Genomic DNA, 17,413 nt, shown 5'->3' with positions numbered 1-17,413 from the left:
CTGACTATCAGCAACGGGATAAATTATACCTGCCTCGAGAAGCTTTAGTATTTCCTTTCTTACCACTTCTTTCATCTTAGGATTTAACCGTCGTTGGTGATCAATAACTGGTTTGGCATCTTTCTCTAAATTTATTTTGTGTTGGCATAGAGTGGGACTAATGCCCTTAAGATCATCAAGAGTATATCCAATAGCAGCACGGTGCTTCTTCAGAGTTTTCAATAATCTCTCATCTTCCTGCTCTGAAAGGTTAGCACTAATAATAACAAGATATATCTTTTTTTCATCAAGATAAGCATATTTAAGGGTATCAGGGAAGGGTTTAAGCTCAAACACGGGATCACCCTTGGGTGGAGGGGGGTCTCCTAGGATTTCAACAGGCAAGTTGTGCTTCAAAATAGGTCCCTGTTTAAAGAATACCTCATCTATCTCCCTTCTTTCATTCATAAACATATCATTTTCATGGTCTAGCAAATATTGTTCTAAAGGATCATTAGGAGGCAAGGCAATAGAAGCAAGACCAATAATTTCATTCTTACTAGGCAATTCGTTATCATGAGGTTGTCTATGAAATTTGGCAAAATTAAACTCTTAAGACATATCCCCCAAACCAATAGTAACAACATACTTTTCGCAATCTATCTTAGCATTAACAGTATTCAAGAAGGGTCTACCAAATATAATGGGACAAAAGTCATCTTGTGGGGAACCAAGAACAAGAAAATCAGCCGGATATTTAACTTTCCCACACAAGACTTCAACATCTCAAACAATCCCAATTGGTGAAATAGTATCTCTATTGGCAAGCTTAATTGTAACATCAATTTCTTCTATCTTTGCAGGTGCCATATCATGCATAATTTCTTTGTATAAGGAATGAGGTATTGCACTTGCACTAGCACCCGTATCACATAAGCCATGATAATCATTTCTCTTGAGAGCTCTGATTGGGGCATGAATATAACATTGACTTAAGCCTCCCCCAAGCTTGAGCGATGCTTTCTCCTTCGCGAGGCCAAAAGTTATATATATAATTACGATCACGATGAACAAGATGCATAGGGTAAAACTTCTGATGAAATCCCAATTTCAAACATTTGTATTTCCATGATCCCATATCATCACATAGCCTATACCATGTCAATGCATCTCCCTTCAAAGATAAAGGGAAGACCTTCTTCTTGATAACATCATCGGGCATACATGCAAGCTTAAATAATCCACAAACTTCATCCACATAGATTAGGTGTAAATCGGGATGCAATGTTCCATCTCCTGTAAAGGGATGAGCTAGCAGTTTCTCTACCATACCCGAAGGAATTTCAAAGTAAACATTTTTAGTAGGTTCAGTAGGTTGAGGAGCAACTCTTTCCTCTACAGGTCGGGGTGAAGATACCCCGAACAAGCCCCTCAAAGGATTATGTTCCATAGTAACAAGTGACAGTAAATTTCAGCACACTATATAACTTTTTTCTTACCAAGTTCCAGTTACCAAAGGCACTTCACTCCCCGGCAACGGCGCCAGAAAAGAGTCTTGATGAGCCACAAGTGTAGGGGATCTATCGTAGTCCTTTCGATAAGGAAGAGTGTCAAACCCAATGAGGAGCAGAAGGAAATGACAAGCGGTTTTTAGTAAGGTATTCTCTGCAAGCACTGAAATTATCGATAACAGATAGTTTTGTGATAAGGTAATTTGTAACGGGTAACAAGCAATGAAAGTAAATAAGATGCAGCAAGGTGCTTGGGTACTGCCCTTTCTTAGACAAGCATCCCAATTATGATTAACCCCTATTGCAAGCATCCACAACTACAAAAGAAGTATTAAGGTAAACCTAACCATAGCATGAAACAAGTGGATCTAAATCAGCCCCTTGCGAAGCAAAACATAAACTAGGGTTTAAGCTTCTGTCACTCTAGCAACCCATCATCTACTTATTACTTCCCAATGCCTTCCTCTAGGCCCAAATAATGGTGAAGTGTCATGTAGTTGACGTTCACATAACACAACTAGAGGAGAGACAATATACATCTCATCAAAATATCGAACGAATACCAAATTCACATGACTACTAATAGCAAGACTTCTCCCATGTACTTGAGGAACAAACGTAACTACTCACAAAGCATATTCGTGTTCATAATTAGAGGGGTATTAATATGCATTAAGGATCTGAAAAAATGATCTTCCACCGAATAAACCAACTAGGATCAACTACAAGGAGTAATCAACACTACTAGCAACCCACATGTACCAATCTGAGGTTTTGGGACAAAGATTTGATACAAGAGATGAACTAGGGTTTGAGAGGAGATGGTGCTCGTGAATATGTTGATGGAGATTGACCCCCTCCCGATGAGAGGATCATTGGTGATGATGAAGGTGATGATTTCCCCCTCCCGGGGGGAAGTTTCCCTGGCAGAATAGCTCCGCCGGAGCCCTAGATTGGTTCCGCCTCGTGGCGGCGGAGTTTCATCCTGAAAGCTTGCTTATGTTTTTTTTCAGGGTAAAAGACTTCATATAGCAGAAGATGGGCACCTGAGGGCTGCCAGGGGGGCCACGAGGCAGGGGGCGCACCTAGGGTGGTAGGTCGCGCCCCCCACCCTCGTGGCCAGGGTGTGGACCCCCTATGGTATTTCTTCCGCTTAGTATTTTTTATTAATTCCCAAAATGACTTTCGTGGAGTTTCAGGACTTTTGGAGTTGTGCAGAATTGGTCTCTAATATTTGCTCCTTTTCCAGCCCAGAATCCCAGCTGCTGGCATTCCCCCTCTTCATGTAAACATTGTAAAATAAGAAAAAATAGGCATAAGTACTGTGACATAATGTGAAATAACAGTCCATAATGCATAAGTATTGATATAAAAGCATGATGCAAAATGGACGTATCAGGCCTCAACTGGACCAAGAGTATGAGGGACGTCTTCGAGCTGAACGTGTGCTGAACATGGAGGTGCCGTACGTTTGTTGCTTCGATCGGTTGGATTGCGAAGACGTTTGACTACATCAACCGCGTTAGCTAAATGCTTCCGCTTTCGGACTACGAGGGTACGTGGACACTCTCCCATCTCGTTGCTATGCATCACCTAGATAGATCTTGCTTGATCGTGGGAATTTTTTTGAAATTACCGCGTTCCCCAACATACTCACCTGTGGCTCGACGGAACACTATTGGAGTACTACTTTAATATGTTGCCTCACATGGTTTTCTCATTCATCAAATGGATGTTAAGACCGCTTTCCTAAATGGAGAGTTAGAAGAGGAAATTTATGTGGAACAACCAGATGGGTTTTTAGTAGATGGTCAGGAAGGAAAAGTGTGCAAGTTGCTGAAGTCTTTGTGTGGACTTAAGCAAGCACCCAAGAAGTGGCATGAGAAGTTTGAAAGAACTTTAATAGCCGCAGGCTTTGTTGTAAACGAAGCTGGTAAATGTGTGTACTATCGCCATGGTGGGGGTGAGGGAGTTATCCTTTGCTTGTATGTTGATGACATACTGATTTTTGAAACAAATCTGAAGGTTATTAAGGAGGTCAAGGATTTCATATCTCGTTGCTTTGAGATGAAGGATTTAGGAGTGGTTGATGTCATTCTGAACATCAAGTTGTTAAGAGACGATGATGGTGGGATTACATTGCTTCAGTCTCACTATGTGGAAAAGATCTTGAGTCGCTTTGGCTATAGTGACTGCAAGCCCTCTCCAACACCATATGATGCTAGTGTGTTGCTTTGAAAGAATTGAAGAATTGCTAGAGGCCAATTGAAATATTCTCAAATTATTGGCTCGCTTATGTATTTAACCAGTGCTACAAGACCTAACATCTCTTTTGTTGTTAGCAAACTAAGACGGTTTGTCTCAAAACTAGGAGATGTGCATTGGAAAGCTCTAGAGAGAGTCTTGCGTTATTTGAAAGGCACTGCGGATTATGGAATTCACTACACTGGGCACCCAAAGGTGCTTGAAGGGTATAGTGACTCAAACTGGATCTTAGATGCTGATGAGATAAAGGCCACAAGCGGATATGTATTCACTCATGGAGGTGGCGCTATTTCTTGGAAGTCTTGCAAGCAGACCATCTTAACGAGGTCAACAATGGAAGCAGAACTCACAGCACTAGATACAGCTACAGTCAAAGCATATTGGCTTTGCCGGCTCTTGAATGACTTGTCGGTTGTTGAGAAACATGTACCGGGTATCCTTATGAACTGCGACAGTCAAACTGTGATCACAAAAGTGAGCAGCTCAAAGGATAACATGAAGTCATCAAGACACGTTCAGAGAAGGTTAAAGTCTGTCAAAAAAATGAGAAACTCCGGAGTTATTGCATTGGATTATATCCAAATGTCTAAAAATCTGGCAGATCCTTTTACTAAGGGTCTATCACGTAATGTGACAGATAATGAATCGAGGGAGATGGGTATGAGACCCACAATATGAGTTGTTCACAGTGGTAATCTATTCTTTGCGATCAGAGATCCCGTGGTTTAGATGTGGAAGACAAGTTGTTGGTCAACTGAGAGGAGAGTATCCTTACTATGAACAATACCACTCCATGAAGATGCAATACTCTCCTAATCTGCATGGCAGGTTGATGTATATCTTAATGTGTTCTAAGTGACTCTTTTAAGCAGAGATGTTGTCCTGTAGAACATCTTTTGATGAACACACCTATATGAGTCTGATTGTTAAACGTCGCAATCTATGAGAGTAGGGTTCTCTCTAGTAAACTCATGAAAGGTCTCGGAGTATGATGCATAAGCTCCACCCGCGGGGAAGACCCATGGTAGCCTACTATCAGTCAAGGCTTTGTCTGAAGCTAGATTCACAGAAAACTTGTAGTTCAAGGCCCAGCCCATTGTTCAATGTTTACTAGTGTAGCATAGAGTTCTTTCTAGCTGGAAGTTCAACTTAACAGTCTCCACTACAGTACCGGTATATAAAACAGTGTTTTGGAACCAAAGGCAATTCTTGTGTGCCTCTGGTATCTGGTGGGGGATTGCTGGAATTTAGTCTATTTTGGGACATCCCAATAACTATTTCAGAAATTCCTAATAAATCCTAGAGGCCCAGTTAGCCCATTCGTGCAAGGTAAGGGATACTACTAAAGTTTAGTCCCATATTGCTAGTTTAGTGGGAGTTGGACCTCCTTATAAGGGAGGTTCTTTCCCCACAAGTATGAGCATGAGAACAAGCGGACATCCACGCGCGCTCCTCCTCCGCCGCCCGCCTCGGCATGACGCGACGCGACGAGTCACGCCACGGATTGCGGGAATGAGCCGAGCCGATGTCTAAATTTTTTCCACGCACTACGGGTATACGAAAGGTCACTCAGGAGCTGGAAAGTTTTTGCTGTAGTGGATACTGAATACGAACGCTGCACCCTTCGGTTGTTGTCTGTTCGTTTCGTCTCCCTCGTTCCCTTCAGCTCCCGGCACAGCCTCTCGCCTTCTTCTCCTGTGCCTATAAAAAGGAGGCCGCTCCTCTCCAGAGAGACACAACAGAAGACTCTCTTCCTCTCGCCACCGAGTTCCTGAGCACTGTGCTACTGCCACGATCTTCCACATCCCGGCTTGCGGCGTGCACCGCGAGTTGGGATAGTAGGCCTCCGAAACCGCAACTCTTTGCGTCCTGTATGGGAGAAGGGTGATAAGGTTTTTGGGGAGCGCTCCGTGCGACTACTGACTTGTTCGTCACGAACGCCCCGGACTCCGACGACTACTTCCCCGACGATGACTTCTTCCCCGACGTCAACAACCTTCTCGATGACATGGCTGGCGAGGACACCAAGCCCAAGACCAGTGCTTATGTTGCTGCTGCTGTCCCGTACATGTTCTTCCTCTTTCTGTTAGATGTCCTGCCAAAGTTCCTTGTTCTAGCATCTACTCTAGATACGTTTGGTTATAGTTCATATTTGCAGATGCTATTTACCTTCTCTCTGTCAGACTGCATGACTTGTTTTATATCTGTTATATTAGTCATGCTTTATTTAGTATTTCTGTTAATAAAATTATTCGGTAAATTGCTCATATTTCCAACACGCCTCGTCTCCAGTGGCCTTAGGACCATGGCTGCATGGTGGATCCCGGCCCTTGCCAGCAGGAGGGCTCTATCTTTCCTTCGAATTTTGTTAGGGTTTATGTCTTGTTCAGAAAGACGAGACGTTGGTGCCTCCCTGAAGATGGAATAAGGTTCTCCCCACCTAGCTGTTGGGGAACGTAGTAATTTCAAAAAAAATCATACGCACACGCAAGATCATGGTGATGCATAGCAACGAGAGGGGAGAGTGTGTCCACGTACCCTCGTAGACCAAAAGTGGAAGCATTAGCACAACGCGGTTGATGTAGTCGTACGTCTTCACGGCCCGATCGATCAAGCACCAAAAGCACGGCACCTCCGAGTTCTTGCACACGTACAGCTCGATGACATCCCTCGAACTCCAATCCAGCCGAGTGTCCAGGGAAAGTTCCATTAGCACGACGGCGTGGTGACGATGATGATGTTCTACCGACGCAGGGCTTCGCCTGAGCACCGCTACGATATTATCGAGGTGGATTATGGTGGAGGGGGGCACCGCACACGGCTAAGAGATCAATGATCAATTGTTGTGTCTATGGGGTGCCCCCCTCCTCCGTATATAAAGGGAGGAGGAGGAGAGGGCCGGCCAAGGGGAAAGGCGCGCCCAAGGGGGGGCAATCCTACTCCAAGTAGGTTTGTCCCCCCTTTCCTACTTGGAGAGGGAGAGGGAAGGAAGAGGAAGGAGGGAGGAAGGAAAGGGGGGGCCGGCCCCCCTCCCAATTCGGATTAGGCTTGGACGGGGGGGGGGGGGGCTCCCTTGCTCCTTTCTCCTCCTTTCCACTAAATCCCAATAAGGCCCATATACCTCCCGGGGGGTTCCGATAACCTCCCGGTGCTCCGGTATTATCCCGATCTCACCCGGAACCATTCCGGTGTCCAAATATAGTTGTCCAATATATCGATCTTTACGTCTCGACCATTTCAAGACTCCTCGTCATGTCCGTGATCACATCCGGGACTCCGAACTACCTTCGGTACATCAAAACATATAAACTCACAATATAACCGCCATCTAACTTTAAGCGTGCGGACCCTACGGGTTCGAGAACTATGTAGACATGACCGAGACACGTTTCCGGTTAATAACCAATAGCGGAACCTCGATGCTCATATTGGCTCCCACATATTCTATAAAGATCTTTATCGGTCAAACCGCATAACAACATACGTTGTTCCCTTTGTCATCGGTATGTTACTTGCCCGAGATTCGATCGTCGGTATCTCAATACCTAGTTCAATCTCGTTACCGGAAAGTCTCTTTACTCGTTCCATAATACATCATCTCGCAACTAACTAATCAGTTGCAATGCTTGCAAGGCTTATAGTGATGTGCATTACTGAGTGGGCCCAGAGATACCTCTCCGACAATCGGAGTGACAAATCCTAATCTCGAAATATGCCAACCCAACAAGTACCTTTGGAGACACATGTAGAGCACCTTTATAATCACCAGTTACGTTGTGACGTTTGGTAGCACACAAAGTGTTCCCCCGGTAAATGGGAGTTGCATAATCTCATAGTCACAGGAACATGTATAAGTCATGAAGAAAGCAGTAGCAACAAACTAAACGATCAAGTGCTAAGCTAACGGAATGGGTCATGTCAATCACATCATTCTCCCAATAATGTGATCCCGTTAATCAAATGACAACTCTTTTTTCCATGGCTAGGAAACACAACCATCTTTGATAAACGAGCTAGTCAAGTAGAGGCATACTAGTGACACTTAGTTTGTATATGTATTCACACATGTATCATGTTTCCGGTTAATACAATTCTAGCATGAATAATAAACATTCATCATGATATAAGGAAATAAATAATAACTTTATTATTGCCTCTAGGGCATATTTACTTCAGTCTCCCACTTGCACTAGAGTCAATAATCTAGATTACACAGTAATGATTCTAACACCCATGGAGCCTTGGTGCTGATCATGTTTTGCTCGTGGAAGAGGCTTAGTCAATGGGTCTGCAACATTCAGATCCGTATGTATCTTGCAAATCTCTATGTCTCCCACCTGGACTTGGTCCCAGATGGAATTGAAGCGTCTCTTGATGTGCTTGGTCTTCTTGTGATATCTGGATTCCTTTGCCAAGGCAATTGCACCAGTATTGTCATAGAAGATTTTCATTGGACCCAATGCACTAGGTATGACACCTAGATCGGATATGAACTCCTTCATCCAGACTCCTTCATTTGCTGCTTCCGAAGCATCTATGTACTCCCGCTTCACATGTAGATCCCGCCACGACGCTTTGTTTAGAACTGCACCAACTGACAGCTCCACCGTTCAATATAAAAACGTATCCGGTTTGCGATTTAGAATCATCCTGACCAGTGTCAAAGATTGCATCGACGCAACCATTTACGACTAGCTCTTTGTCACCTCCATAAACGAGAAACATATCCTTAGTCATTTTCAGGTATTTCAGGATGTTCTTGACCGATGTCCAGTGATCCACTCCTGGATTACTTTGGTACCTCCCTACTAAACTAATAGCAAGGCACACATCAGGTCTGGTACACAGCATTCCATACATGATAGAGCCTATGGCTGAAGCATAGGGAACTTCTTTTATTTTCTCTCTATCTTCTGCAGTGGTCGGGCATTGAGTCTGACTCAATTTCACACCTTGTATTATAGGCAAGAACCCTTTCTTTGCTTGATCCATTTTGAACCTTTTCAAAACTTTATCAAGGTATGTACTTTGTGAAAGTCCAATTAAGCGTTTTAATCTATCTCTATAGATCTTGATGCCCAATATGTAAGCAGCTTCACCGAGGTCTTTCATTGAAAAACTTTTATTCAAGTATCCTTTTATGCTATCCAGAAATTCTATATAATTGCCAATCAATAATATGTCGTCCACATATAATATTAGAAATGCTACAGAGCTCCCACTCACTTTCTTGTAAATACAGGCGTCTCTAAAAGTCTGTATAAAACCATATGCTTTGATCACACTATAAAAGCATTTATTCCAACTCCGAGAGGCTTGCACCAGTCCATAAATGGATCGCTGGAGCTTGCACACTTTGTTAGCATCCTTTGGATCGACAAAACCTTTTGGTTGCATCATATACAACTCTTCTTCTAGAAATCCATTTAGGAATGCAATTTTGACATCCATTTGCCAAATTTCATAATCATAAAATGCGACAATTGCTAACATGATTCGGACAGGCTTAAGCATCGCTACGGGTGAGAAAGTCTCATCGTAGTCAACCCCTTGAACTTGTCGAAAACCTTTCGCAACAAGTCAAGCTTTGTAGACAGTAACATTACCATCAGTGTCAGTCTTCTTCTTGAAGATCCATTTATTCTCAATGGCCCGCCGATCGTCGGGCAAGTCAACCAAAGTCCACACTTTGTTCTCATACATGGATCCCATCTCAGATTTCATGGCCTCAAGCCATTTTGCGGAATCTGGGCTCATCATCGCTTCCTCATAGTTCGTAGGCTTGCTATGGTTAAGTAACATGACCTCCAGAATAGGATTGCCGTACCACTCTGGTGCGGATCTTACTCTGGTTGACCTACGAGGTTCGGTAGTAACTTGATCTGAAGTTTCATGATCAATATCATCAGCTTCCTTCCTAATTGGTGTAGTCGTCACTGGAATTGGTTTCTGTGATAAACTATTTTCCAATAAGGGAGCAGGTACAGTTACCTCATCAAGTTCTACTTTCCTCCCACTCACTTCTTTCGAGACAAACTCCTTCTATAGAAAGGATCTATTCTTGGCAATGAATGTCTTGCCTTCGGATCTGTGATAGAAGGTATACCCAACAATCTCCTTTGGGTATCCTATGAAGACACATTTCTCTGATTTGGGTTCGAGCTTATCAGGTTGAAGTTTTTTCACACAAGCATCGCAGCCCCAAACTTTAAGAAATGACAACTTTGGTTTCTTGCCAAACCACAGTTCATAAGGCGTCGTCTCAACGGATTTTGATGGTACCCTCTTTAACGTGAATGCGGCCGTCTCTAAAGCATAACCCCAAAATGATAGCGGTAAATCAGTAAGAGACATCATAGATCGCACCATATCTACTAAAGTACGATCATGACGTTCGGACACACCATTACGCTGTGGTGTTCCGGGTGGCGTGAGTTACGAAACTATTCCACATTGTTTCAAATGTAAACCAAACTCGTAACTCAAATATTCTCTTCGACGATCAAATCGTAGAAACTTTATTTTCTTGTTACAATGATTTTCAGCTTCACTCTGAAATTCTTTAAACTTTTCAATTGTTTCAGACTTATGTTTCATTAAGTAGATGTACCCATATCTGCTCAAATAATCTGTGAAGGTGAGAAAATAACAATACCCGGCGCGAGCTTCAATATTCATTGGACCACATACATCAGTATGTATGATTTCCAACAAATCAGTTGCTCACTCCATAGTTTCGGAGAACGACGTTTTAGTCATCTTGCCCATGAGGCATGGTTCGCAAGTACCAAGTGATTCATAATCAAGTGATTCCAAAAGTCCATCAGTATGGAGTTTCTTCATGCGCTTTACACCAATATGACCTAAACGGCAGTGCCACAAATAAGTTGCACTATCATTATCAACTCTGCATCTTTTGGTTTCAACATTATGAATATGTGTATCACTACTATCGAGATTCATCAAAAATTGACCACTCTTTAAGGGTGCATGACCATAAAAGATATTACTCATATAAATAGAACAACCATTATTCTCAGATTTAAATGAATAACCGTCTCGCATCAAACAAGATCCAGATATAATGTTCATGCTCAACGCTGGCACCAAATAAAAATTATTTAGGTCTAAAACTAATCCCAAAGGTAGATGTAGAGGTAGCATGCCGACGGCGATCACATCGACTTTGGAACCATTTCCCACGCGCATCATCACCTCGTCCTTAGCGAGTGTCTGCTTAATCTGTAGTCCCTGTTTCGAGTTGCAAATATTAGCAACAGAACCAGTATCAAATACCCAGGTGCTACTGCGAGCTCTGGTAAGGTACACATCAATAACATGTATATCACATATACCTTTGTTCACCTTGCCATCCTTCTTATCCGCCAAATACTTGGGGCAGTTCCGCTTCCAATGACCAGTCTGTTTGCAGTAGAAGCACTCAGTCTCAGGCTTAGGTCCAGACTTAGGTTTCTTCTCTTGAACAACAACTTGTTTGCCGTTCTTCTTGAAGTTCCCTTCTTTTTCCCTTTGCCCTTTTTCTTGAAACTGGTGGTCTTATTGACCATCAACACTTGATGCTCCTTTTTGATTTCTACCTCTGCAGCCTTTAGCATTGCAAAGAGCTCGGGAATAGTCTTATCCATCCCTGGCATATTATAGTTCATCACGAAGCTCTTGTAGCTTGGTGGCAGTGATTGGAGAATTCTGTCAATGACGCAATCATCCGGAAGATTAACTCCCAGTTGAATCAAGTGATTGTTATACCCAGACATTCTGAGTATATGCTCACTGACAGAACTATTCTCCTCCATCTTGCAGCTGTAGAACTTATTGGAGACTTCATATCTCTCAACTATTAACTTCAACTCCTGGAACATCTCATATGCTCCATGACGTTCAAAACGCCGTTGAAGTCCCAGTTCTAAGCCGTAAAGCATGGCACACTGAACTATCGAGAAGTCATCAGCTTTCCTCTGCCAAACGTTCACAATGTCTGCAGTTGCATCTGCAGCAGGCCTGGCACCCAGCGGTGCTTCTAGGACGTAATTCTTCTGTGCACCAATGAGGATAATCATCAAGTTACAGACCCAGTCTGTGTAATTGCTACCATCATCTTTCAACTTTGCTGATTTCAGGGCCACTGCATTATGTTGGTTGGCTTTCATCAAGATGAGTGAATCATCCGCAAAGAGAAGGTTTGTTACTGGCGAGGCATCTCTACAAACTTTTACTCCTGATATGTTTCCGTTCTCCTCCGCATGCGTAAGCAAGGCATTTAGCCCCTCTGTACACAACAGGAATAGACCCTGCCTCAACCCTCTAGTCGGCTTGAAACTCTCACTTTCCTCTGCATTTATCCTTACTCTATATTCGACAGTTGAGATGCATTGCATAATTAAATTAACCCACTCTTGACGAAAGCCCAATTTCAACATGATCTCCTTCAAGAAAGGCCATTCGACTCTATCATATGCTTTGTGCATGTCAAGTTTTATAGCACACAAGCCCTCTCTACCCACTTTTTGTTCTTGATAGTGTGAAAGCATTCGTAGGCCACTAAAATATTATCCGTTATCATTCTTCCTGATACAAAAGCACTCTGTGTCGGACTAATTATTTCTGGTAGGAGAACCTTCAATCGGGAAGCCACCATTTTGGCAATTATCTTATCGACCACATTACATAAGCTGATCGGTCTAAACTGATTTACCTTTTCTAGTGTATTAATTTTAGGAATCATCACGATCGCCATCTCATTCCAGTCATTCGGTATAGTACAAGTGTTGATTGCTTTCAGAACCTCCTCAATTAGGTCTTCCCCTAGCATGGGCCAAAACCTTTTGTAGAAAATAGTATGGAGTCCATCTGGCTCTGGAGCTTTCAAGTCCCCAATATCGAATAAGGTCTTACGAACATCTTCGGCAGTATAAGGGGCGCGTAGAGCCTTGTTCATTTTATTTGACACTTTCCTAGGGACATGTGATAACACTTCCTGATTCGGATGCTGAACTTCCGACGTGAAAAGCTTTGAAAAATAATCAGTAATATGATCCGTCAATTCTTTTTCTCTTATCCATTTTTCGGACTCGTCTAAGAGTTTATTTATATTATTTCTTTTTTCCTGGTTGTGACAGCGTTATGGAAGAACGATGTATTTCAATCCCCGTGCATCAACCAGTTTGCCTATCCTCTTTGTAGCCAAAAAAATTCCTCTTGATCCAAGATATTTTCAATTAACACAATAACTTCCTTTTAACGACATTGAGATTCCATATTCAAAGGGCCCCACCTAAGTCTCTCTAGTTCCTTTTTAGTTTCCTAATTCTCACCTTTGGTCCCTTTAGAGTTTCCCAATCCCAAGTATGTAGATCGATATGCACTATTCTCGTACGGTCCGCAAGTGAAGGTCCAATACCTGCGAGCTTTGCTTTCTCCCACGATGCCTTAACAATTCCAGTCACCGTCTCTTCCTTCATCCACCTCGCCTCAAATTGTTTAACACGCCCCTCCGGACGTTTAAATATTTTTCCATCCAAATATTCCGTGTCCAGAACGATTGGGCGATGGTTAGAGTGGACATGTTCTTCATTGATCACCACCGTTCTAGGGAATTTATTTGCCCACGCTATATTGCAGACTGCCCGGTCAAGATGTTCACGTATTTCTCCTCTCCTCCAAGTGAAGATCTCACTGATATAGCCCATGTCGTCGAGCCCGCAATCCATTAGGAATTAAACTCTCTCATCATACCAATAGGTATTGCCATGCCACCCTCCTTATCTGAAGGGTAAAAAATTTCATTAAAATCTCCCAAAACCACCCACAGATGGTTTCCCTTACTATGAAGATTGCGAATATCCTCCCAAGATAGATGGCGTTCATTCCATTTCGGGTGACCATAAAAACCGGTGAAACGCCACTGAACCATATCCTCATGCATGAAAACAATATCAATAAAATGGGGCGAGACCTAGTTCAACTCGACTTTATTTAACTTATGATAAAATAAAATGAGGCCACCGGCCTTACCATCACTTTCCACTACAAACATAGAATCAAAACCTAGGACACGACGAAGTTCATCGGCTTTACACTTATTCAAATGAGATTCAGAAAGGAAAATTAACTCTATCCTTGTACACTCCTGTAGGTCCAGAAGCTCATGAACTGCCGTGGTAGGCAGTTCCATCCTAGGATTTTCATTTGGCCCGGCGGTCCTCCTCCTCGGAGGCCGCCGATGTGCCATTCTCATCTTTCTCTTCGCCCACCGTCTCCACACCTTGCGGAGTATATTCTTCCTCCTTATCGTCTATCTCCTTTGCTACGTGCGTAACACCCCCCTCCTTGTCCTGGATTACCTCAACTCTACTAGTACACATCGCCATATAACATATGCTCATAGTTGTTCATCTCTTTCTCAAAAGGCAGTGGTTATGTCAAATGAACACGTTGGCGCCGGATAGATCAAATCGGTGGGGCCAAGTTTGACTTTAGGTTTTGGACATATGTGGAAATGAGAAAGTGGCTGAGGGTTTTTGGAGCAATATCACTAAGCACTTGAGCAAGTAGACCATTAAGCAACACCTCATCCCCTTTGAATAGTATTGGCTTTCCTATGGACTCAATGTGATCTTGGATCACTAAAATGAAATTGAAGAGTCTTTAGCCTTTGCCAATCTTTGTCCTTAGCATTTGGAAGGGGTTCCACATCCTCTTGTCCTTGCCACGCCATTGTTGAACTCATCTGAAATATACTCGATAAAAGTATTAGTCCAACAAGAGATATGTTGTCATTGATTACCAAAATCACCCAGGGAACACTTGTGCTTTCAGAGGCTATAATAATCAAGTATGGGTATAATTTCATATATCTGATCGAAAACTCACAGTTCATTAGATCCCAACAAACACAACGTAAAAGAAAGAGTTACATCAAATAGATCTCCAAGAAACCATTGTATTGAGAATCAAAACGAGAGAGAAAGCCATCTAGCTACTGCCTAAGGACCCGTAGGTCTGATATGAACTACTCACGCATCATCGGAGGTGCACCAATGAGGATGATGAACGCCTCCGTCACCGTGTTCCCCTCTGGCAGGATGCCGGAACGGGCTCTAGATTGGATCTCGTGGCTTCTAGAACTTGCGGCGGCAGAAACAATTTTTTGTCGACTCCCCTAGGGTTTCTGAAATATTTGGGTATTTATAGAGTCAAGAAGAGGTGGGAGAGGTGCCTGAGGCCCCCCACTACCCACCAGGGTGCTCCCTGGTGCCTAGTGGGCCACCTGGGCCTCCCCTGGTGAGCTTCCTTGGTTCACAAGTTTCCTTCTGGTCCAAAAAATCTCCAAAAAGTTTGTGGCATTTGGACTTCATCTGATATTGATTTTCTTCGAAGGAAAAAACAAGCAAAAAAACTATAACTAGCACTGGGCACTATGTCAATAGGTTAGTCCCAAAAATGATATAAAGTTTCTAAAAAATTATTATAAAACATCCAAGAATGATAATATAACAACATGGATTAATAAAAAATTATAGATACGTTGGAGACGTATCAAAGGCCCACGAACTAATCGTTATTACCGCTTGATACTTATGGTGGAACAGACGTAGGCTGGTCCATGAAGGAAAGTTTCAAGATGCTCCACAAACTCTATGGGAATTCGTGCTATAGCGGCAAACTTTGTTAATGCTTTCTCACGAAATGCAGTCAGTAAAAGAGGGGCAAGGACTAGACCTCCAATGGGTTTTGTGAAGCTTAATGTGGATGCATATTTTGATCATGACTTGCTTAAGGGCACGGCTGGTGCTGTTCTTAGAGATGATAAAGAAAAATTCATTGTTGGCGGAAACTAGAAGATTGATTAGTGTGTTGATGTCCTGACGGCAGAAGCTTTGGCTCTATTGAATTATCTCTCGCACATTAGGCGGGTTGCAATCGTGTTGTCATTAATTCTGACAATATGGAAGTCACTGATACCATGAAGAATGGAGGACATTCAGCAGGAGCGGCGGCTGCAGTTTTTGATGATTGTTAGTTTTTAGCGTGTGATTTTCCTCTCACTGGTTTTGAATGTTGTAATAGGGAAGCAAATAAAGTAGCTCGTGAACTTGCCAGATTAGCTAGATTTTCTGAGACAATGGGATGGTTTGAGGAGCCTTTGGTCGAAATTGTAAAACCTCTAATAGACGATGTAACCGTTATTTCTAATTAATAAAGTTGGTTATTTTTCAAAAAAATTGCTATTCCTAACAGTCCCCACCTCCTCATGTCATCATGCACTACTTTAAGGGATAGCCCCAAAGGGTGGCCTTCCAAAAAGCCACGAAAAGGGGGTGTACACTAATAGTGGTATATGCATCATCATCTCACGATTCGTAGGATCTTGTCCCCTCACACTGGGACAAGATTTTCCGCGACTGTTCTCTTCGAAAAAATCCTCGAAGGTCCAAAATTTTTGGCACCCCAAAAATAATTTTGGACGTGTTTCGAAACATCTTCTATATGATGATTTTCTCTTCGAAACTTTTCCGCTGTCTTTCTCTCGGACTCCCTGTCTAGTACTCAGCAAATAGATGAACCTTAAGTGTGGATCCTCTAGGTTTGGAGAAGTATAGACATGGCCGAAACACTCTCCAATCAATAATCAATATAGCAGAACCGTTAACATCCATATCGACCGCTACCCATGCGAATAAGTATTCAAGTGAACCAGTAGTTACTGAATGATGTTCATGTTGCTTCGTGATATGTTAAAAATTCATGAGTTGAGTTTTAATGGCATCCCTGTAAACAACGTGTTCACTGTGCTAGTTACCTCGTTAGCGGTTTTATTCTCTTTTCTCGTCCCCACATTCCGTCATCCCTATAATCAAATCACACAGTGTCGGGCCAGACGATGATGGATACCGAAACACCGAGTGGTCCCTAAGAATATCTCTTCATCGTGGGAGGGGAAAATCCTAATCTTGAGCTATCTAATTCCTTGGCATACTTTTTCATGACCATGTAAGCTGCCGTAATAGCCATCCTGTTATAGATGACGTTTAACAAACCCGAAGTAAGTATGAAAGAACTTTGTACTCTTATGGTCTAAGGAATTATGCAAACGTATAACTTTCTCTGCGTTATAAAATCATTAACTCGTGACAAAAGTATCTCATAACATAACATCAATTGGGTCAATTCAACACATTTGTTCTTGTAACATTGTGTCCTCAAAGTTGTGACATTGTAACGCCCATGATCAGGAAAATGTGTCCACCGTGGAACATTTGAGCTAGTCTTAGAGGCGTGGCTAGAAATGTATATTACAGTTTATTATATTCCACACATGCACATGAGTTTTCCTCTGATCATTTATGGATCTACGGGCTCAAGGATCATTGCATTTAAAGCATAAAACATAAACATTTATTACAAATTTAGAGATAAATAACAACTGTTATTATTGCCTCCAGGACATATCTCCTGCAGTGTCTGTACACCTGCCCCTCTGTACTATTGTACCTCAAACTATGCGGTCGGCCTTTTGAATACGATTGAAGGTGGGGGACCTCCCTCCTTCCATTGACAAAATTCAAAAAAAAATCTTCACGTCGTCCGCTGAGCATTGTCGGGCAATGTGGTTCTCCGATTTCCACAACCCTAGCATC

The sequence above is a fragment of the Triticum aestivum genome, chromosome 5B (assembly GCF_018294505.1).
Source record: "Triticum aestivum cultivar Chinese Spring chromosome 5B, IWGSC CS RefSeq v2.1, whole genome shotgun sequence".
In the NCBI taxonomy this organism is placed as follows: domain Eukaryota; kingdom Viridiplantae; phylum Streptophyta; class Magnoliopsida; order Poales; family Poaceae; genus Triticum; species Triticum aestivum.
The sequence above is the reverse complement of the archived record's forward strand: the minus strand, read 5'-3'. Positions refer to the sequence as shown.